The 24,483-nt window shown below is 40.1% G+C and overlaps 1 protein-coding gene across 2 annotated transcripts in view; it reads left to right on the top strand.

Moving 5' to 3' along the window:
- Positions 1-24,483, top strand: part of tbk1 (TANK-binding kinase 1) — a 242,608-nt gene that overhangs the window by 12,680 nt on the left and 205,445 nt on the right. The window lies entirely within an intron of this gene.

The following is a 24,483-nucleotide window of genomic DNA, read 5'->3' as shown; positions in this document are numbered from 1 at the left end:
GCTTTGCATGGCGGAAGAAGACTGCATTCCAAGAAAAACACCTGCTACCTACTGTCAAATTTGGTAGAGGTTACATCATGCTGTGGGGCTGTGTGGCTAGCTCAGGGACTGGGGCCCTTGTTAAAGTCGAGGGTTGGATGAATTCAATGCAATATCAACAGATTCTTCAGGATAATGTTCAAGCATCAGCCACAAAGTTTAAGTTATGCAGTGTTTGGATATTCCAACAAGACAATGACCCAAAACACAATTCAAAATCTACAAAGGCATTCATGCAGAGGGAGAAGTACAATGTTCTAGATGTTCCATGCTCGGCAGCCATCAAATTTAACTGAACTGGAGAGATTTTGTATGGAAGAATGGTCAAAAATACCTCCATCCAGAATCCAGACATTCATCAAAGGCTATAGGAGGCATCTAGAGGTTGTTATATTTGCAAAAGGAGGCTCAACTAAGTATTGATGTATTATCTTTGTTGGGGTTCCCAAATTTATGCACCTGTCTAATTTTGTTATGATACATATTGCATACCGTATATGCTCCAATAGTGGCGCTTATTAGAGACCGGCCATTATTAAAAACATTCAGAACGCAATATTTTTTTCATGCATGTTGGTACATGTAGGTACACAAAAATATTGCCTAATATTACAAACAGCTACTTTTGTTTGAATTTCACATGCTGCATAAGATTGTTAAAGATAAATGGCAATGTTTTTCTGTACCTTTCGCTGCTATTCGTCGTCCGAATCCACAATGACAGCTTTGTTGTTGTCCAGTTCACTATCGTTTTCCTCTTCTTCCAGGTTTGTCCGTATTTTGGTCAACCCAGCACGAAAATGAAGCAGTTTTAGAAACCGGTATATCCGTATTCCTTATATATGCAACGTGCTGACATGCACATGTATTACACGCGCAAAGATACAGACGCTTACAATGTACGCTAGTAGGCAATTATCAAAGAACTGGCTACTGTTAGAGACGGGCTACTATTTGGCCACGTCCCCTCTGAAGCCCGGCGCTTATTAGAGACCAGCGACAATAAGAGAGTCGATGTTTAGTGGAGCATATACGGTATTTTCTGTTAATCCTATAAACTTAATGTCACTGCTTAAATACTACTGTTTCCATAAGGCATGTCATATATTAAAAGGAATTTGCTACTTTGAAAGCTTAGCCAATGATAAACAAAAATCCAAAGAATTAAGAAGGGTTCCCAAACTTTTTCATATGACTGTATATCAGTGTACAGTTTAACCATTTCAGTATGCAGTGTATTTGTTTCAGTATATAGTTTTAAAGCATTGCACATTGCACTGTGTCACATTATACAGTGTAAGCGTTTTGGTATAGAGTGTATGCAGAGTTGACAATAATTTATGTCCTAAACAGCACCTCATAGATATATAAATGACACAAAAATATAAAGGTATCTGAACTTTTTTATTGGCTTCCCGTTCCTTCACAACAGCAGTGCCCTCTGTATAGTTCCATCATCACACTTAAGTACACACTTCCTTTTAAGCTAACTTTATTTTTTAAAAATTAGCTCATCATTTGTAAGCTTTGTAAATTATTTTAATTGTTAATATTTTCATATATTTTATTTAGTTCAATAGAAGATTGTGAAGGTCCAGTGAGCTCCATTGTGAATACTGGCAGTACTGGCTGCAAGGTACCTTGTAGAGGACACTAATCCATTTTAGAGCACACTTGTACCCTTATTTAAATGGGGCTAGTTTGGAGTCATCAGTTAATGGAGGCTCAGTTAAGGGACACACTGTCCACCACCTGGAGTTAGTAGCAAATAAGATAATGAAAACAAAACTGCGTGCTATTATGAACAATGCTACACATTCTTTTGACACACATGTTTTAAGGACTTTCAGCCAGCATATTATTCAGCAGAAGTGTGTAAAAATTGCTCCTGGGGCGCCTATATACCAATGCCTCACTATGACTCTAACATTCTTTTTAGTCTTTCTTAGTTTTTCACACCACTGTAAACACATTTGCCCCCTTCCTGATTTCTTATTCTTTTGCATGTTTGTCACACAAAATGTTTCTGATCATCAAACACATTTAACCATTAGTCAAATATAACACAAGTAAACACAAAATGCAGTTTTTAAATGATGGTTTTATTATTTAGGAGAAAAAATCCAAACCTACATGGCCCTGTGTGAAAAAGTAATTGCTCCCTTGTTAAAAAATAACCCAACTGTGGTGTATCACACCTGAGTTCAATTTCCGTAGCCACCCCCAGGCCTGATTACTGCCACACCTGTTTCAATCAAGAAATCACTTAAATAGGAGCTGCCTGACACAGAGAAGTAGACCAAAAGCACCTCAAAAGCTAGACATCATGCCAAGATCCAAAGAAATTCAGGAATAAATGAGAACAGAAGTAATTGAGATCTATCAGTCTGGTAAAGGTTATAAAGTCATTTCTAAAGCTTTGGGACTCCAGCGAACCACAGTGAGAGCCATTATCCACAAATGGCAAAAACATGTAACAGTGGTGAACCTTCCCAGGAGTGGCCGGCCGACCAAAATTACCCCAAGAGCACAGAGACGACTCATCCGAGAGGTCACAAAAGACCCCAGGACAACGTTTAAAGAACTGCAGGCCTCACTTGCCTCAATTAAAGTCAATGTTCACGACTCCACCATAAGAAAGAGACTGGGCAAAAGAGGCCTGCATGGCAGATTTCCAAGACGCAAACCACTGTTAAGCAAAAAGAACATTAGAGCTCGTCTCAATTTTGCTAAGAAACATCTCAATGATTGCCAAGACTTTTGGGAAAATACCTTGTGGACTGATGAGACAAAAGTTGAACTTTTGGAAGGCAAATGTCCCGTTACATCTGGCGTAAAAGGAACACAGCATTTCAGAAAAAGAACATCATACCAACAGTAAAATATGGTGGTGGTAGTAGTGTGATGGTCTGGGGTTGTTTTGCTGCTTCAGGACCTGGAAGGCTTGCTGTGATAGATGGAACCATGAATTCTACTGTCTACCAAAAATCCTGAAGGAGAATGTCCGGCAATCTGTTCGTCAACTCAAGCTGAAGCGATCTTGGGTGCTGCAACAGGACAATGACCCAAAACATACCAGCAAATCCACTTCTGAATGGCTGAAGAAAAACAAAATGAAGACTTTGGAGTGGCCTAGTCAAAGTCCTGACCTGAATCCAATTGAGATGCTATGGCATGACCTTAAAAAGGCGGTTCATGCTAGAAAACCCTCAAATAAAGCTGAATTACAACAATTCTGCAAAGATGAGTGGGCCAAAATTCCTCCAGAGCGCTGTAAAAGACTCATTGCAAGTTATCGCAAATGCTTGATTGCAGGCCTTGCTGCTAAGGGTGGCCCAACCAGTTATTAGGTTCAGGGGGCAATTACTTTTTAACACAGGGCCATGCAGGTTTGGATTTTTTTTTTCACCCTAAATAATAAAAACCATCATTTAAAAACTGCATTTTGTGTTTACTTGTGTTATATTTGACTAATGGTTAAATGTGTTTGATGATCAGAAACATTTTGTGTGACAAACATGCAAAAGAATAAGAAATCAGGAAGGGGGCAAATAGTTTTTCACACCACTGTATATATTATTTATTTAATTATCTTCTTTAAAAAGCCAAATTGTCATCTGGGAACCAATAAACATCGATTGATGTGTGTTGTAATCTTAAACATCTTTTTGAATTTATAACATTAAATATCTTGGCTTTCAGCTGACATTTTCTTACATGCTTTTAGTTAGAATACCTTTCATCTTCACATACTTTAATTTCAAGGTTTCTCATCCTTTACTTTCCCCCAATGTACCACATGGATATATGAGGCCTTAACAGACAGGCCATGATGTTTACCCACTTATAATTTTGCTGCAGTCTCAACCAAGGTGCTTGCTTTTGAACTTACATTGATTAACAAAATCTTATTTGTTGTTTGTGCTGTTAAATTACCTGTAGTTTTTAAAGTGTAATATGGAATTAATAGACCATTTTAAAAACTGTATGTTTTTTTATTAAATAAAGGTTATTTTTATTAGTGGTCGAATTGAATTTCTAAATCAAAACATAAAACAAGTAGGCATTTTTTTAAAGGTAGATAATGACTAGTAATTTAACGATACAGAATTAGTCTCTGCAGATATATGTCATCACAACAAGAGCTGTTCTCTGTTCACTGGGCTTAAGAACTGCTTTTGAAATTAAACTTAAAATGTTTACATATTTTTAAAAATAACATAGATGAAAAGTAATTTTTAAATATTAGAATTAGTTGCTGCAGGTATTTTTTCATAACTTAATTGCATAAGCTACTTTGTTTGAATTCAGCACTAGATTATTTCTATCAGCGATAACCACATTTAACACAAATTGAAATGCAACTGCATTTACTCACCATGTGCACAAATCAACTCCGGAAAAAAGACAAATGCATTGTGTACTATGGTGGCAGCAGTCAGGTAAAATGCAGAAGGATGGCCAGCCCTGACACCTGTGTGGCTTTAAAAAATGAGCTTAGTGACGGCAGTGGCAGGTGTGAAGGAGAAAGTAGATCGACTTCACATCTCTGGTGTCATGCAAAAACACTAAAGTTCTTTATAACAGTGAGCCATACAACCTTCTTTTCACTTTTTCTTGTGGGAAGTTTATCCAATCTAAAGGACTCTCAAAAACTTTCAAGCCCAGATGCATTTGGCAACCACTGGAGAGGTATTTTAATACCAGGTGTAAATGTAATTCAGCTGTTGGTGTCTGTGAAAAAGTAATAGTCATTTTAGGCTATATGTTACATGTTTTGGATACTAAAGAGAAATCCCCAAGCTCTGCCTTAAATTTGACATCCACTGTAGCTTGATTTTAGTGATTTACTTGTTTAACAGTTATTTTATGAAGATTTTCTATCATATTGCTAATCCTACTCAAATTTACTTATTTTAAGAACCAGTACTTTAAGGCAGGGGTCCTCAATCCTCAAGACTCGCTTAAGGCGCTTTTCCACTGCATAGTACGGCACAGCACGGTTCAGTACAGCTCACCTTGATTCGGCTCAGTTCGGCTCGGTTTATGCTTCACTGCAGTTTAGTACTGCTTTAGAGTGGGCGGGATTATTCACGTGTCGCTATAGTTGTGCCGCCTCTACTGCTGTGACACCGTGGAACTTTTACAACAACACGCAGACAACGACAACACTTTAGCTTGACGACGCGCAAGGGTAAGCATCTAATAAAAAGCACATCACTAGCTAACTTTTATCACTGTTGCAAAGCATAAAATGTACTTAACTGCCAGTGTAACATTAAAATGCTGATTCTGTATATTACAGATCTTCCACATTTTGCAAAAAAGTCGCCGCAACAGACCATCTGTTTGGACATTTAACCGTGCTTCAGAGTGGTGGGATGTGATTGTTCCCGGTTTTACAAACACTCAGTGGCTGGAGAACTTTCGAATGTCTGAAGAAACATTCATCCACTTATGCAACAAACTGCGTCCAGCGATGGAGAGACGAGACACAGACTTCCGCGTGTGTGTATCTTTAAAGAAAAGAATAGCCAGTGACGCAGTAATGACGATTTTCTCCGGCCAATCGGTGACCAGCAGAGTTTACACGTCACGTTTTGGTAACGGTTCGGCGCGCTTGGAACCTCGGCTGAGGTGGTACTAAAAAAAGGACCAGGTACCAGGTACTGTTACCAGTGGAAAACCCCCCAAAAGTGAGCTGAACTGAACCGTGTCGTGCCGTACTATGCAGTGGAAAAGCGCCATTAGTGAAGGGCTACAGCAAAAAGACTGCCCCCTTCACTGAGGACACTTTTCAGAACACTAGGTGGGCAGGGCTTTGCAGTGGCGCAGAAAGGGGAGAGAGACCGAGGTGAAAGAGCATTACAACAAAGTATTTTTATGTTTCTGACAGTTTCCCCATATGACATGAGTCTATAGAAATCTTGTTACTACGAAGTACATTCAGCAGCAGATACTTTCATTACAACAAAGTGATCTTGTAATCTCCCCATCTGCCCGTGTCGTTCAAACACAAAGTGATCTTGAAATCTCACCATCTGCCCGTGTCGTTCAAACACAGGAACATATATTGTTGTAAAAGTATAACAAGTGCACTTTTTCCATCGCCCTTTCCTGTAAGAAGCAATGTACACACTTCTCTCTATGCTGTGGTTTCTATTACACTTTTATTCAAAACTACCTGTATAACCAAGTTACAGTAGGCGATTGATACGACAGCTTGCATGGTGCAATGCTAAGATGTGCAGATTTTCATTCCGTGCTATATAAAATCATCACATTCAAATATTAACAGTTCCCACACACCCAAGGACCGTCCTTCCTACATTTAGTGTGTACATTGCTTCTTACAGGAAAAGGCGATGGAAAAAGTGCACTTGAATAAAAGTTCACTTTTGTTATACTTTTACAACAATATATGTTCCTGTGTTTGAATGACACGGGCAGATGGGGAGTGTCTGATGATTGCATATAGCGCTGAAGTTACTGCTCTTTACCATTCTTTCCTCTGTATGTCCTGGAGTACAAAAGAAACAGCATACAGCAACATGCGGGGACTGGCAGTAACACTCAATAAAACTGAATAAAAAGAAAAGCAAGTGACGGTGAGATAAGAAGGCAGCTTCGCCAGCGTTGTGTGTCAGAACCCGGGGAGGTCGTCAGATGCATCGTGGTACACTGCAGAGCTATAGCGCGTCTTTAGTGAAAACAGCCGTGTCAGATGGGGTTGTATGGATTGATTCTGAACGCGACTGAGAGAATGAAAAGTGAATTAAAAAAAGCTAACCTTTACAAGGATCATAAATTGCACCGGCTGTTACAGACTGAAATCAAATGTATGCTTTTATTCTAAAACAGTAAGACTAAGAGCAGTTTACTTCTCAAAACGGAAGGGCGCAGGATCGAACTCGTGACCTCTTGATTCCCAAGCGGGGGCTGAGTCTATTGAACCACAGAGGCAGTTACAATAAACTGCTGTCAATGTCGCATGTTAAGGTGGCTTTTTGTTTCTGCAGTTATATTTTTGAATAAAAGCGTAATTGTGTTATTCTTGTGAAAATGTTTCTTTGCTACTTGGACTTCAGGCTTCATACATTATATAGTTTTTGCCTACATTTTGTCATCTACTACTAGAATATAAAAAACGTTTCTGTTTTAACAATGTGTTGACACAGATTACTGTAGAAACGGAACAGACATGAAATGCGTGTGTTCCAAACAACGATCTATTATTTCCACTCTAAAACTCCACTTCACTCCCAGATACTCAATCAAGGCATGAGCTGGGAGAAGTTCGTGCACGTTCTAAATTGGTGGGGGGATGGAATAGCCGGCTGCTCCTAGCTTCTCTTTATCAGCACATTTAGAAGATAAAGGGCGCTGGCGGAGAGGTGTGAAGGGATTTAAGAAGCGATTTAAGGTGGGACGGAATTTTTTCGTAGGCTCTGGTAATTCTAGTGTTAAAGGGGCAAAGTAAAGTTCCTCCTGACCTACAGGTTTATTGGCTGTCTTGCCATTACCTTGGCTTTTACGGAGTACTACTTTTAAAGCTAATTGGTACAGTTTTGATTCAGTCAGACCAAAGTTTCAGGTTGAGATCAATACCAGTAATTATTGTATCCACAGTTTATTTTGACATTCTGCTCCATGGTCAGCGGGGATAACTTTTTCAAGGTAGAATTGATACCAAGTACTACCACATCATGACACAGATGAGAAAAATAGTAGGGAAGACTTAGCATATGCTTATCCACATTATTGCTGCAAATAGCAGATTGAAAAGACTGCTTCTGTGGCTCTCAAAGAAGTTTGCTGTTTCAAATTAAGTCATTTTTCATTCTTGATGTAAGCACTAAGACCGATGGGCCCTATTATATGATCAGGTAGATTGCTATAGAGTTTAAGGGCTCTGCAGTTAAAGGCTGTGTCTCATTTGGTAATTTTATTTATGCTTAGAATTTAAAAGTTCTGCATCTTATGATTATGGTTTATGCTCTGAAATATAAGCATTAGGTTCTAAAAGATAAAAGATGTTAAGGCAATTATTGTTTTATATAGTAGACCCCCGCGAAGACGCGTTTCAGGGTTCGTAGCCTCAGTTGTTTGCAGATTTGTCCTTAGAACCTATCTAATAATTGTTAGCGGAATCCCCAAATACCCTACGGAATTTTTTACGGCTTTTTTCATGGCAATAGTGCACTGTTGAGAGAACAGGAAGCAACCGTAGAGGAAAGCGCGGCTTGGGATGGTGAAAGTAGCCAATCCGAACTCTCTACTAGAATTTGAAACTTTAACTCCCAGCAGTCCTTGCAGTGGCTCTGATTGGTCTTCTACTGTGTGTGATGATGCCGGTTCCACTCCATGCTCCAGTCTTGCTTCTGGGAGCTCTAAACCCAACACCGTCGGTAATGTTACCGATGAGCTGGACAGTGAGGCACAACAAAGCAAGGGGATGGTGCAAAAAAGTGCAAAGTGCTTTTTTTAAAATCAACCAACAAAATCAATACAGTGTTCAAAGTAAAGTGCAGTGCTTCAAAGTACCTTAAATTAATAATCTAATAAAAAGCTGTGAGTTGTGGAGGTTAAAAACATGCTACAAAAAATCCTTTAAAACCATCGAGGTTAAAACGATGGCTGGAAATAGTCTTTTAAAACAAAGCCCAGTGCCTTTCTGCTGGTGACTCCGTTGCTTCTCCCGTCCAGGCTATGCACCAGGGGAGCCACCCTACCTGCAGCTGACCTTTCTTTCTGCCTTCTACAGCTGGTCTGTTCACCTTTCCGGTCCCTGGCTCCGGTAGGCTTCACCAGACCGTGACCTGGGCTCCCCAGCGACCAGGGCACTCACACTGGGGCTGGTGCGTCCCTGAAATCTCCATCATAAAAATAAATAAATCACCATCTTCTCGATGGTGTTAATCTTAGCGGCACCGGACCGCTACAGCGTTATTCATTTCTCCTTGTTGCTGATTGACTGCTGCCCTGTGATGTATCTCCAGCTGAGTGTTCTCATATTTTCTGTTTTGTTCTTCTTAATCCTTAAACCACCGCAACCGGCTGTAGTCATTTCCCAGTGCCATTTGCAAGCACATAGAAGCCGAGTGTATTTGGCGACATATATTCATTGAATGCCACAACTGACTATTGTCTGTTTCCAGTGCAATTTACCAGCACGCTGAAGCTGATCAGTTAGTACCAAACATTCGTTGAGCAGCCAGCTCATGACCACTGCCGGCCCCTGCAGCACTGCAGCCTCACTTTTTTTGGGATTGAGCCGTTGCACTAGAGTAGCGTGCAGGTATCAGCGTTTACCTCTGTGTGTTTGTGTGCAGCCAGTTTAAGTGCAGTTGGCTTGGTGATTTACTGAATTTCATCAGTGGCGTCAGTTGCACCTTGTACATATTGTTCCAGTAGTTTTTTAAGTTTATTAGCAGTATGTAAAATGATCAGTGTTGCAGTAATTGTGATGCTCTTTGCATGGAAAAAATTGTGTTCCATTAAAATTTCACGTTTTCTTTGTGAATTTTGTGAAAAAGTGCAGCAAAAAAGTATTTGGCATCCAGGGATGCATTAACCCCCAAGTTTGTGTCAGTTTAAGGGTTAAAGCCCCAACATGCTGTCGAAACGCCCTGCACCAAGGCTTCTGGCAATGAAAACGCACTTGCATGAATTACAGTACATACAGTCATATGAAAAAGTTTGGGAACCCCTCTCAGCCTGCATAATAATTTACTCTACTTTCAACAAAAAAGATAACAGTGGTAACTAAGAACGCAGAAGATGACTCCGACTGGTGTGGCTGGCCAACTGATCGTCTCGCTTTTTATGTTTTATCTTAGTTTATCTCAATGACCACTGTCCTACGATTATGGTTTTTTAGTTAACATATTTTCTTGCTTGCTTTCCTCTCAATTTTCATCTCCTGTTGGAATATTATGTGAACCTTCACCTGAATGCCTCTCGGAGACACCAACGCACCCGCCGCCAACGTGGAAAAAGAGCTGGCATTGCTGTTAAACAATGCCGACTCAAGTCCCAGAGCTTGGATTCCCGATGCCTGTGAGTCGTCTATGACCCATCTTCTCCTGCATAGGACTCCATCCCTGGGCAATGGGTTCTGGATACCGGATTTAATTTCTCCTTTTCAAGGCGGCATCACTTTTTCTTGGTGTGCAACGCTGCTAATCTTCGCACACTAACCTGTGCCATCTGTACCTCTATCAAGGATGCCCTCTTGAACATGATATCGGTGTCTAATAAAACTGCAAGACTTTATTACCTCAAATAATCTGGATTTCTTCATCACTGAGACCTGGATTTTAAATGGTGACTCTTGATGTTTTATTGACTTGGTACTACCAGGTTATTCATTTTTAAACTCTCCTTGTCTGACTTGCCATGGTGGGGGCATTGACACTGTTTTTAAAAGTATGTTCTTGTCGGAGCCTTATAAGGGGTCCATTTAGCAGCTTTGAACTTCAACTTTTAGAAGTGTGCAGCTCTCCTTCTTTGTTGTTTGCCTTGGTTTATAGACCTCCTGTAATTAATGATACTTTCATTTCTGAATTCTCTGATCTCCTGGCTGATATTACCCTCTTCCATGACAAAGTATTTATTGTTGTCAATCAAAACCTTTGGTTAATGACGTCTTATCACTATTGGACGCATTTGATTTTATCCAGCATATTAATATGCCAACTCACTCTCTCAGTCACACCCTTGATCTTGTTCTTACTCGTGATATTTCAGTTAATAATATTGATTTATGCAATGTTTCTTTCACTGATCACTTTTCTGTAATGATGGATATGAATATTATTGTTGCTGTCCCGACTAATAGCTGTTTTTAAATTTTTCTATTATATACGATTTTAAAACCTTTTTCTCTAGTCTTGATGTGCATGTCCAAAATAATGGTATCGATGATTCTGTTTTAAAATTTAATTCTTCCTGTAAAACAATTTTAGACTCAATTGCTCTTCCCAAGATACGCAGTAATAAGGGAAGACCTGCTCCCTGACTAAATGAAACTACATGATCACTGCGCCGCGCCTGTCAAACTGCTGAACGGTGTTGGAAAAAAGATGGACTGATTGTCTCTAAACAGATTTATAGGACTTCTCTTTTCAACTTCCAGGCTGCAGTTAAGAAAACTAAACAAGATTTCTTTGCTGATTTAGTAGATAGATAGATAGATAGATACTTTATTAATCCCAAGGGGAAATTCACATAATCCAGCAGCAGTATACTGATACAAAGAAACAATATTAAATTAAATAGTAATAAAAATGAAAAGAATTAAAATAAAATTAATGTTCGTGATTTACTCCCCCGGGTGGAATTGAAGAGTCGCATAGTGTGGGGGAGGAACGATCTCTTTAGTCTGTCAGTGGAACAGGACAGTGACAAAAGTCTGTCACTGAAGCTACTCCTCTGTCTGGAGATGACACTGTTAAGTGGATGCAGTGGATTCTTCATGATTGACAGGAGTTTGCTTAATGCCTGTCGCACTGCCACAGATGTTAAACTGTCCAACTTTAATCCTACAATGGAGCCTGCCTTCTTAACAAGTTTGTCCAGGCGTGAGGCGTCTTTCATCTTATGCTGCCACCCCAGCACACCACCGCGTAGGAGCCCGCATGTCAGTCTCGTCAGAGGATCAGCCTGTGGCCTTTTATCATGTACCGGGTGGTGTGCACCTTTCCCCACGGTTGAGCGTCCAAAGAAACTGAGGGCGGAACCTTCCCTTATATACTAATTAGGTGTCCTTGCACAAAAGCGGCTTACGTGGAAGCAGTGTATGCAGAAGTGATCAGTTTCAGCATACACCCCCCCCTTCCACGAGACACAACATTTGTCCTTGACCGAAGCAGTGCCGAGTACTAGAAGACACAGTAATATGCTTACATGTGAAAAAAGCCTCTCGAAGTGAAAAACAACTCCTTACATAGCCTTGGCTGTATCTTTAGAACATTCCCGGCTGTTTCTCCCAAAACATTAGTAATGCAGCTGGGTTTGCACTGGAGCGATCAACGCCCATCTGCTCTCCTGATTCCCTTCCTCTCTTTAGAAAAATCCTTCCATTACACATTGCTATTCCACAGAAGGAAAATGTGGAAAGTCACTTTCGAACTGTTCATAAAAACTATGAAACTGACTTCCTTCCGAAAAGTGATCTGAGAAAGGAGAGGGAACTAAAATCGCAGTTAATCAGACATCCGTCATTTTTCATTCAGCTGAATTCAAAAGCAAACACAGACACACCGAAGCATCGTTCCGGGTAAGTCACTCGATCATTAAGTATAAGAAGTCCTTTCAAGAGCTACCTCCTAGACTGCATTATTCGGTTGTACTTATTTATGCGAGTCAGCCTTTTCCCACATGAAGATTATTAAATTCAAATACTGTAGTGACCATAAATGTATTTAATTGTTATTGTGCCATAAAGGATATTCAGTTATGTAAGGTTCGACAACATATATTTTATGTATAAAGTATACTCAGTATGTATATATGTATATACAGTCATGGCCGAAATTATCGGCACCCCTGGAATTTTCCCAGAAAATGCACCATTTCTCTCAGAAAATTGTTGCAATTTCAAATGTTTTGGTATACACGTTTATTTACTTTACTGTATGTGCATTGGAACAACACAAAAAAAATCTGACGACATTTCACACAAAACTCAAAAAATGGGCCGGACAAAATTATTGGCACCTTTTCAAAATTGTGGGTAAATCGTTTTATTTCAAGCATATGATGCTCGTTTGATCTCACCTGTGGCAAGAAACAGGTGCTGGCAATATAGCAATCTCACTTGAAGCCATTTAAAATGGAGAAAAATTGACTCAATCTTTCTGTTGTGTGTCTGGGTATTCCACACTAAGCATGGTGATCAGAAAGAAGAGCATAGAATTGTCTGAGGACTTGAGAACAAAAATTGTGGAAAAATATCAACAATCTCAAATCTACAAGTCCATCTCCAGAGATCTTCATATTCCTTTGTCCACTGTGCGCAATATAATCAAGAAGTTCACAACACATGGCACAGTAGCTAATCTCCCTGGACATGGACAGAAGAGAAAAATTGATAAAAGACTGCAACAAAGGATAGTCTGAATGGTGGATAAACAGCCCCAATCAACTTCAAAACATATTCAAGCTGTTCTGCAGACTCAGGGTGCAACAGTGTCAGCTCAAATTATCTGTCAACATCTGAGACCAAGGTAGAGCTTTTTGGTAAAGCTCATCATTCTATTGTTTACATAAAACTGAATGAGGCCTACAAAGAAAAGAACACAGTACCTACAGTCAAACATGGTGGAGGTTCTAAGATGTTTTGGGGATGTTTTGCTGCCTCTGGCACTGGATGACTTGACTGTGTGCAAGGCATCATGAAATTTGAAGACTACCAAAAGATACTGGGGCGCATTGTAGGGCCCAGTGTTATAAAGCTGGGTCTGTGTCAGAGATCATGGGTGTTCCAGAAGGACAATGAACCCAAACATACCTCTAAAAGCACCCAGAAATGGTTGAAGACAAAGCGCTGGAGTGTTCTGAAGTGGCCAGCAATGAGTCTGGATCTAAATCCGATTGATCACTTATGGTGAGATCTCAAAATTGCTGTTGGGAGAAGGCTCCCTTCAAATCTGAAGGACCTTGAGCAGTTTGCAAAAGAAGAGTGGTCGGAAAATCCAGTTGAGAGGTGTAACAAGCTTGTTGATGGTTACAGGAAGCGCTTGATTCCAGTTATTTATATATATATACATATATATACATACAGTGGTGTGAAAAACTATTTGCCCCCTTCCTGATTTCTTATTCTTTTGCATGTTTGTCACACAAAATGTTTCTGATCATCAAACACATTTAACCATTAGTCAAATATAACACAAGTAAACACAAAGTGCAGTTTTTAAATGATGGTTATTATTTAGGGAGAAAAAAAATCCAAACCTACATGGCCCTGTGTGAAAAAGTAATTGCCCTCTTGTTAAAAAAAACCTAACTGTGGTGTATCACACCTGAGTTCAATTTCCGTAGCCACCACCAGGCCTGATTACTGCCACACCTGTTTCAATCAAGAAATCAATTAAATAGGAGCTGCCTGACACAGAGAAGTAGACCAAAAGCACCTCAAAAGCTAGACATCATGCCAAGATCCAAAGAAATTCAAGAACAAATGAGAACAGAAGTAATTGAGATCTATCAATCTGGTAAAGGTTATAAAGCCATTTCTAAAGCTTTGGGACTCCAGCGAACCACAGTGAGAGCCATTATCCACAAATGGCAAAAACATGGAACAGTGGTGAACCTTCCCAGGAGTGGCCGGCCGACCAAAATTACCCCAAGAGCACAGAGACGACTCATCCGAGAGGTCACAAAAGACCCCAGGACAACGTCTAAAGAACTGCAGGCCTCACTTGCCTCAATTAAGGTCAGTGTTCACGACTGCACCATAAGAAAGAGACTGGGCAAAAACGGCCTGCATGGCAGATTTCCAAGACGCAAACCACTGTTAAGCAAAAAGAACATTAGGGCTCGTCTCAATTTTGCTAAGAAACATCTCAATGATTGCCAAGACTTTTGGGAAAATACCTTGTGGACTGATGAGACAAAAGTTGAACTTTTTGGAAGGCAAATGTCCCATTACATCTGGCGTAAAAGGAACACAGCATTTCAGAAAAAGAACATCACACCAACAGTAAAATATGGTGGTGGTAGTGTGATGGTCTGGGGTTGTTTTGCTGCTTCAGGACCTGGAAGGCTTGCTGTGATAGATGGAACCATGAATTCTACTGTCTACCAAAAAATCCTGAAGGAGAATGTCCGGCCATCTTTTCGTCAACTCAAGCTGAAGCGATCTTGGGTGCTGCAACAGGACAATGACCCAAAACACACCAGCAAATCCACCTCTGAATGGCTGAAGAAAAACAAAATGAAGACTTTGGAGTGGCCTAGTCAAAGTCCTGACCTGAATCCAAATGAGATGCTATGGCATGACCTTAAAAAGGCGGTTCATGCTAGAAAACAGGGCTGTGGAGTCGGTAGATAAATGCTCCGACTCCGACTCCTCAGTTTCTAAATCTTCCGACTCCCCGACTCCGACTCCTCTGTATGTATATACTATGCTAATGTATTTTCTGGCGGCACTGTGGCGCAGTGGTAGCGCTGCTGCCTCGCAGTTAGGAGACCCGGGTTCGCTTCCCGGGTCCTCCCTGCGTGGAGTTTGTATGTTCTCCCCGTGTCTGCGTGGGTTTCCTCCGGGCCCTCCGGTTTCCTCCCACAGTCCAAAGACATGCAGGTTATGTGGATTGGTGGTTCTAAATTGGCCCTAGTGTGTGTCCTGCGGTGGGTTGGCACCCTGCCCAGGATTGGTTCCTGCCTTGTGCCCTGTGTTGGCTGAGATTGGCTCCAGCAGACCCCCGTGACCCCATGTTCGGATTCAGCGGGTTGGAAAATGGATGGATGGATGGATGTATTTTCTACATCCATTGAAGGAAAGGAAGGCAACATACATGTCATTTCACCACAGAACTACTGGCTAGGAAGCCAACACTCTACTATAATGCCAGATTAAAGACAAACACAATGAAAACAAGGTTTTGTTTATTTATTTATTTTTTAAACAAGTGTCTGGATAGTAATAGCAGGCATAAAAATCAGGAACAGGAAATGTATTGGTTCAAAAATACAAACCACATTCTTTGGTAGTTTTAACTTTTAAAACAAAAAAAAGCTTAACTATATGAACTAAAAACAATATCTGGAAAACCTATATTAAACTTGGAATACAGTTATAGTTAAAGGAAAGGAAATAAATATGGCAGCCTCCATATACCTCTGACCTTGGGTTCCCTTTACATGCAATCTAAAATCAGTGGGCTTTAGGCTAGGTTCACAGTTCCCTGTAACAGTGGAACACGACACAATGGAAAGCAGTGCCGCACCTTACCTGTGCATTACATCCCATATAGTGACGCATACAGTCAATGAAAAGCATACTTCATGATTACTTGACATGTTCGTTTTGTGGTAACATTATGCACTGCATGCATTGGGCTTTATTCTTACAGCAGGGAAGTAGTTCATTATGACTGTTTGTGAATTGGGACATTTCAACTTACTTTTTTAATTCCCATTTAAATTTAGTAGGAGTCGGAGTCGGTTAACTTTTTGCCGACTCCGACTCCAGGTACCCAAAATTGTCTCCGACTTCGAATCCACAGCCCTGCTAGAAACCCCTCAAATAAAGCTGAATTACAACAATTCTGCAAAGATGAGTGGGCCAAAATTCCTCCAGAGCGCTGTAAAAGACTCATTGCAAGTTATCGCAAACGCTTGATTACAGTTATTGCTGCTAAGGGTGGCCCAACCAGTTATTAGGTTCAGGGGGCAATTACTTTTTCACACAGGGCCATGTAGGTTTGGATTTTTTTTTCTCCCTAAATAATAAAAACCATCTTTTAAAAACTGCATTTTGTGTTTACTTATGTTATATTTGACTAATGGTTAAATGTGTTTGATGATCAGAAACATTTTGTGTGACAAACATGGAAAAGAATAAAAAATCAGGAAGGGGGCAAATAGTTTTTCACACCACTGTATATATGTGTGTGTTTAAGTCAGGGCTTTGGCTGGGCCATACCAGAACAGTCACAGAGTTGTTGTGAAGCCACTCGTGTGCTTAGGGGTCATTCTCTTGTTGGAAGGTAAACCTTCGGCCCAGTCTGAGGTCCTTAGCACTCTGGAGAAGATTTTTGTCCACGATATCCCTGTACTTGGCCGCATTCATCTTTCCCTCGATTGCAACCAATTCCTGTCCCTGCAGCTGAAAAACACCCCCACAGCATGATGCTGCCACCGCCATGCTTCACTGTGGGGACTGTATTGGACAAGTGATGAGCAGTGTCTGGTTGTCGCCACACATATCGCTAATAATTAAGGCCAAAAAGTTCTATCTTGGTCTAATCAGACCTGAGAATCTTATTTCTCACCATCTCAGAGTCTTTTAGCAAACTCCATGCGGGCTGTCCTGTGTCTTACCTCTCCTCAGTGTGTGGAGACAACCAGGCACTGCTCATCACTGGGGTACAGCCTGGACACAGACCAGTAGACATCTCCACACACGTGTTTATTTACAACTATTTTACAAGTGGTAAAGTGCACAAACCCAATGCTGTAGCACCAATCACCCCTTCAAGTCCTGGCCGCACATTGATGCCTTGCTCAGTCCTCAGACCGTCTCCACTCCTCTCCTCCGAGCTTTGTCCACTTCCACCCGACTCTTGCTATCGACTGGATGGAGGCGGAAGTGCTGTGGTCCAGGGCTCCCAAGGCACCGGGGCGCCCCCTGGCGGTGACCACGAGCCCCTACAGGGTTGGGCTTCCAAGCCCCCAACCCATGGCCCCCAAAGCAACCAGGGTGGCGGCCCCCATGTGATCCAAGATGGGCGCACGCCCACTTCCGGTCCCTCAAGGCGTCCCGGCCGGGTCATTGCCCCCGGCATCCTTGACAGTATATACAGTACAGGCCAAAAGTTTGGACACACCTCCTCATTCAATGTGTTTTCTTTATTTTCATGACCATTTGGTAGAATTGGTAGATTCTCACTGAAGGCATCACAACTATGAATGAACACATGTGGAGTTATGTACTTAACAAAAAAAGGTGAAATAACTGAAAACATGTTTTATATTCTAGTTTCTTCAAAATAGCCACCCTTTGCTCTGATTACTGCTTTGCACACTCTTGGCATTTTCTCGATGAGCTTCAACAGGTAGTCACCTGAAATGGTTTTCACTTCACAGGTGTGCCTTATCAGAGTTATTTAGTCGAATTTCTTGCTTTATCAATGGGGTTGGGACCTGCAGTTGTGTTGTGCAGAAGTCAGGTTTGTTAGACGATCATTTATTTGTCAACAGGACAATGACCCCAAACACACCTTCAGGTTGTGTAAGGGCTGTTTGACCAAGAAGGAGAGTGATGGAGTGCTGTAAATGGTCATGAAAATAAAGAAAACACATTGAATGAGGAGGTGTGTCCAAAATTGGCCTGTACTGTATGTGTATATATATATATATATATATATATATATATATATATATTGTGGTCGCCCGGAGGACCGGAGGAGGGCTTGTGCCTCCTCCAGACCAAGAGGGGGCGTCCGTCCTGGTTATGCTGGGGCCTGTAGGGACCTGTGCCTAAATATCCCGAGAGCCCAGCACTTCCGCCACACCAGGAAGTGCTGGGGGGAAGACTTTGGGAGACACCCGGAGAGCTGCCGGGAGGATATATATATAATATGACAGCAACACTCATAACAGTGACAAAACAATTAAATTGACAATCATGTTACATTATTTTCAAAATGTTTCCTTTTCTTTTTTATTACTTCTTTAACACACTACTTCTCCGCTGCGAAGCACGGGTATTTTGCTAGTATATGTACTGTATTATATATATACTTAGGGCTGGGCAATTTGGCCTAAAATCAAAATCTCGATTAATTGAACATTTTAACTCGATTACGATTAATGAACGATTATTTTTTACATTTTTTTTGCCCTCATAGTTCACTGACAAGTTTTGTACAGTAAATATGCTCACATATTTCAAGTGAGAGATTTTTGAATGAAGGGTGCATTACTTGATTTTAAAATCATTGAAGGAAACACACTATCTACTATCTGTGATTATTTATTTAACATCAATGTTGAACAACTGAAATTAAAGCTGTATATGTATAAGCTCTGCAGTATATATGTACGTAAGTAGGATTCACTTAGCGTTGGGAACCCGTGTACCAAATTTCTTCAAGATGGGCCCATAAGTAACAAAGACTGTTGAAATGTTCAATATGGTGGCCGACAGTGGCATCATATCACCGAAATAAGTACGTACATTGGTTTCAGTTAGTGCAGGGAAGCCGCCTACAAAATTTCGAGAAGATGGGGCCATAAATAAGAAAGTTCAACATGGCCGACTTTGTTGACCGTTATGACCATTACGCATAGAATTTCAAAATGAAACCTGCTTAACTTTTGTAAGTAAGCTGTAAGGAATGAGCCTGCTAAATTTCAGCCTTCTACCTACACGGGAAGTTGGAGAATTAGTGACGTTGGAAAGTTCAATATGGCGGCCGACAGTGGTATCATACCAACAAAATAAGTACGGACATCGGTTTCCGCTAAAAGTTCAATATAGCGGCCGAGAGTGGCGTCATACCACCGAAATAAGTATGTACATTGGTTTCGGTTAGCGCAGGGAAGCCGCCTACCAAATTTTGTGAAGATGGGGCCATAAATAAGAAAGTTCAATACGGCGGACGTTGTTGATTGTTATGACCGTTACACCTAGAATTTCGAAATTAAACCTGCTTAACTTTTGTAAGTAAGCTGTAAGGAATGGGCCTGCCAAATTTCAGCCTTCTACCTACACGGGAAGTTGGAGAATTAGTGACGTTTGGAAAATTCAATATGGCGGCCGACAGTGGCATCATACCATCGAAATAAGTACGTACATCGGTTTTGGTTAGCGCAGGAAAGTCACCTACCAAATTTCGTGAATATGGGGCCATAAATAAGAAAGTTCAACATGGCGGACGTTGTCGACCGTTATCGACCGTTATGACCGTTACGTGTATAATTTCGAAATGAAACCTGCTTAACTTTTGTAAGTAAGCTGTAAGGAATGAGCCTGCCAAATTTCAGCCTTCTACGTACACGAGAAGTTGGAGAATTAGTGATGAGTCAGTGAGTCAGTGAGTGAGGGCTTTGCCTTTTATTATTATAGACTAGCAAAATACCCGCGCTTTGCAGCGGAGAAGTAGTTTGTTAAAGAAGCAATGAAAAAGAAAAGGAAACATTTTGAAAATAACGTAACATGATTGTCAGTGTAATTGTTTTGTCACTGTTGTGAGTGATGAGTGTTGCTGTCATATATATATATATATATATATATATTTACACACACACACATAAACATATATATACATATCTATACATATACACATATATACACATACACATATATACATACATATATATCTACATATATACACATACTTATACATACACACATACATACATACACACACATATATACACACACAGCTATTTTGTATCAGTGCAATACGCTGCTTGTTAAAACGGATAACTCCCGCTCTTACGTGCAAGTCTGCGTGGATATTATGAACTATCGATTTGTTCAAGTTCTATTTAAATTTTAAATAGAAGGAATTTTTATTTAGTCGACAGAAATATCTTTGGTAGGAATGGTAAAAACAGACAGGAATATTATTCGTGAATAAATCAACTCAAACCTTAAATAACTTAAAAGAACAAACATTCAAATTTCTTTACTCTTATGTAAATTTATATAAAAAATAAACTTAGATTTTAAATATCCCAAAAGATTTTGCTCTCTATAAAAATATATCCTTTCAAAATTATACAAATTCAAATATGAACATGCTGCATAACAAAACCTGGAAATATAAATAAAATGTGTTCCTTTCAGCAATAACAAATCAAATCATTAAGTTGTCTTTGCTCATATGTCATTTTAGAGCTGGACGCCTGGCATCTATTTTTGGCAACAGGTTCGTTTATGTTTGGTGTGAGGTTCTGTGTTGTGGAGATTCTCAGGATGGATTGCAGGTGCTCATCAGTGAGGCGACTCCTGTGTGCTGTTTTGTTAGTCTTTATCACTGAGAAGAGCTTCTCACACAGATATGTGCTACCAAACATGCACAAGGTTCGAGCCGCATGTAGACGGACTTTTTGTTCTTCAAAGTCACCAAAGCGCCGTGCAAACTCAGTGCGCCGGTTTATCAGCAAAGTGCGTATTTGGGAACACCGTAGTGACGACTTGGTTTAACATTACTTGGCAACAGGGAAAGTTGCACTGGTGCATTTGTGTCTCCCATAAAAGCAACTTCACTTGAAATCACTTTGTGATTGTGCACGGGTAAAAACGTCCGCTGGTGTCAGATTCTTATTTAATTCTTCTGCTTTCTGTATCTTCTGCATTGCATTCAGGTCTTTCAGCCTCACTGATGAGCACCTGCAATCCATCCTGAGAATCTCCACAACACAGAACTCCCTGATGTTTTGTCTCATAGTGCCGTCTTAGATTAAATTCTGTAATTACAGCCACATTAGCTCCACAAATGAGACACACGGGTTCAGTAAACATATACTCAGCCTCCCATCGGTTTTTAAAGGCTCTATTTTCAGAATCAACTTTTCTCTTCAGCATCATGTGAGCTAGCTTCGCAATAACTTGCAGCATCATAAGGTAGACTTGATTAACTCGGTAAGTGTTCGCAAGGCAGCTGAAGCGCTGCATTATGGGATCTGTAGTTTATTGTGTTACCAGCGCTTCATATACCCGGGCCATTAATAACAATAATACAGTATATAAAATGATCTCGCGGGCTGGATATAATTACGCGGGCGGATGTGGCCCGCCCTTGAGTTTGACACATATGGACTAAATAGAACTTGAAAAGATATATTTTTCAAATGTGATCGCAATTCAGATAGAGTTGACGCACACTACAGCCTGCATGCCTCAATAAGTCATCCTCCCCTCGCTCTTACTTTTTTACCGTTCATCTAATGATTACACCGAGTATGGCTTTACCAAAACAATCATTGATGGGTAATAAAGTATCCATTATTCGAGTATGTAGATCGGGATATATATATATACATATATATATACCCGCAGCGCAGCGAGAAGTAGTGTGTTAAAAAGCTAGAAAAGAAAAGGGAACATTTTAAAAATAACGTAACATGACTGTCAATATACAGTATTTGTTTTGTGAGTGTTACTGAGTGTTGCTGTCATCAAGGATTTGATTATCATTATTTCTTTCAATCAGGTTCGTATTTGTAGGATGTGTTGTGTTCAAGTTACATTCCGTGTTTGTCAATCGCTGTAAAGATGACAGGTTTCATTCATCGATTCGTTTCTTACTGCATCAATAAACAGCTCGTCTTCTTCTTTATCTGAGACCTGACACACTGCATGCACGGGTTTTTTTTACACTGTCTTCCTTTAGCGGGACATTGACTTTTTCCAACGTGTGCTTTGTTTCCGCAGTAGCTGGATTTATGAATATGCTTGTATGTATCAAACGCTTCATATTTTTGCTGCCTTTTCAATTGTGTAATTCGGTTTTGTTCAGCTCTTTGGAACTGTTGCTTTTATCTGTGCACTGCGCCAGTTCACGTGAGCCACTCGGTGTACATGCATCGAAGGTTCCCAGCTGTGCTGGTGCCATCTCGTGCTATGTCCATGGCTGTATTTAATGTTACCTTAGTCCTGGCACTTAAAACTTTCTCTCGCAGTTTCGCTGAGTTTGTGTCAAACACCACCCTGACCATCTCATCTTCCTCTCCATAAGCACAGTCCTTCACCCGTGAATATTTACCCGTGGCAGTTTGCTATTGGATTGCCGCTGATGGACGGCCTTATATGGGCAGGCACTAAATTACAAACGCCAGCGGCAGCCTGTCTATGAACTTAATTTAAAGTGTAGGTTTACATCGTGCTTTGTTTCAGTAGCAGAACTCATGAATATGGTTGTATATGTCACTCGCCGCTTCTTATTGTTTCGCTGCCTTCTCAATTATATAATGCATGTTTTCTTAAGCGCTTTTGAGGTCTTCCTGGTTTTCTATGTACTGCGTGATTACGTGGGAGGCGTGATGATGTCACACGAAACTCCCCACGGCGTTGAAGCTCATCTCCATTACAGTAAATGGAGAAAACTGCTTCCAGTTATGACCATTACGCGTAGAATTTCGATATAAAACCTGCCCAACTTTAGCTGTAAGGAATGAACCTGCCAAATTTCAGCCTTCCACCCACACTGGAAGTTGGAAAATTAGTGATGAGTGAGTGAGTGAGTGAGTGAGTGAGTGAGTGAGGGCTTTGCCTTTTATTAGTATAGATATATATATATGCCAGCAACACTCATGACAATGACAAAAATATATATACTGTATATGTGTATGTATGTATATATATATATATGTATATATGTATATATATATATATATATATATTTATGTATGTATGTATATATGTATATATGTGTATGTATATATATATATATATATATATATATATAGCATTTTTAATGTAGGTAGATCATTTCAACCTGGTCATTTTAAAAGTAGTTCGCAAGACTAAAAAGTGAGGCCACCCCTGTGTTAAACCATGGTTAAAAATTATATATGAGCTTTTCCAAATTTACAAGTTTTTGCCAATGTACTGCATGCCATTAGTTAAAAAAAACATGCTACTGTTGTAAAATTACACCTCAACCAGTACATATATAAAATCCATCCTTCCACTATCTTTAACATGCAAGCCATGCTACAACACAAATTAACAAAAAGAAACCACCTACCCCTTACTCAGTCCTGCACAGTGCTCTGTCATAAAAGAATAGTCAAAAATCTTACATTTAATAGCAAATTATAACATGATTAGATTTAGAACAATCTGTTCAAAAAGCAGAGCAGTGGGATAAAGAAATGTGTTTAATATTATGTTATGAAGGGGTATAGCCATATGTTTTACAAAAGAAGAGAGCAGGTAGAAATGTGAAAAGATGAAAAGAATGATTGTTGAAAAGAATTACAAAAAGAAATCTGCAAAATGCGGAAAGTATTGCACTCTGTAGGTAAGGGGTGCCCACACTTTTTCGGCTTGCGAGGTACTTTTTAAATGACCAGATCAAAATGATCTACCTACATTAAAAAAGATATATATACTGAGTATACTTTATACATAAAATATATGTTCTCGTACCTTGCATAACTGAATAACCCTTATGGCACAATAACAATTCAAAACATTTATGGTCACTACAGAATTTGGACTTAACAATCTTCATGTGGGAAAAGACTGACTCCCATAAATAAGTAGAGCCAAATAATGCAGTCAAGGAGGTAGCACATTTCCTCATGTTTGGGTACTTTTCCTCTGTGAGTATGTTCCAAAACTGTCCATGATCCCCATACTTCAGCTGAATGTCATCATGTAGTGTCAAAATCTCATCCTCCACTGTAGACGAGTTTTAGGTGAAACTGTGTTGCAATTTCTGATGTGAGTGAATCACCCTCATCATCTTCCCTAAATGGATAGCACTTAAGTGTAGCTATTGGCTCAAGTAAAGCAAAGTCTTGAAACTGTCTGTCAAAGTTTGACGGAAAATTTTCAATCTGCTCTGTGTAGCGTATGCTGTCAAGTTGCACACACGCCTTCTATTGCATCTCCAGCTCTGACGCAAGGTTTTGGATGTTCCCCAAATCGAGGTGTTGAAAAATGATGGCTGTCTGATTAACTGCGATTTTAGTTTCCTCTCCATTGTCTTTCTCAAATCGCTTTTCGGAAGGAAGTCAGTTTCGAAAGTGCCTTTC

This window comes from Polypterus senegalus, chromosome 11 (assembly GCF_016835505.1).
Source record: "Polypterus senegalus isolate Bchr_013 chromosome 11, ASM1683550v1, whole genome shotgun sequence".
Lineage (NCBI taxonomy): Eukaryota > Metazoa > Chordata > Cladistia > Polypteriformes > Polypteridae > Polypterus > Polypterus senegalus.
This window is presented reverse-complemented; position numbering and strand designations above follow the sequence as displayed.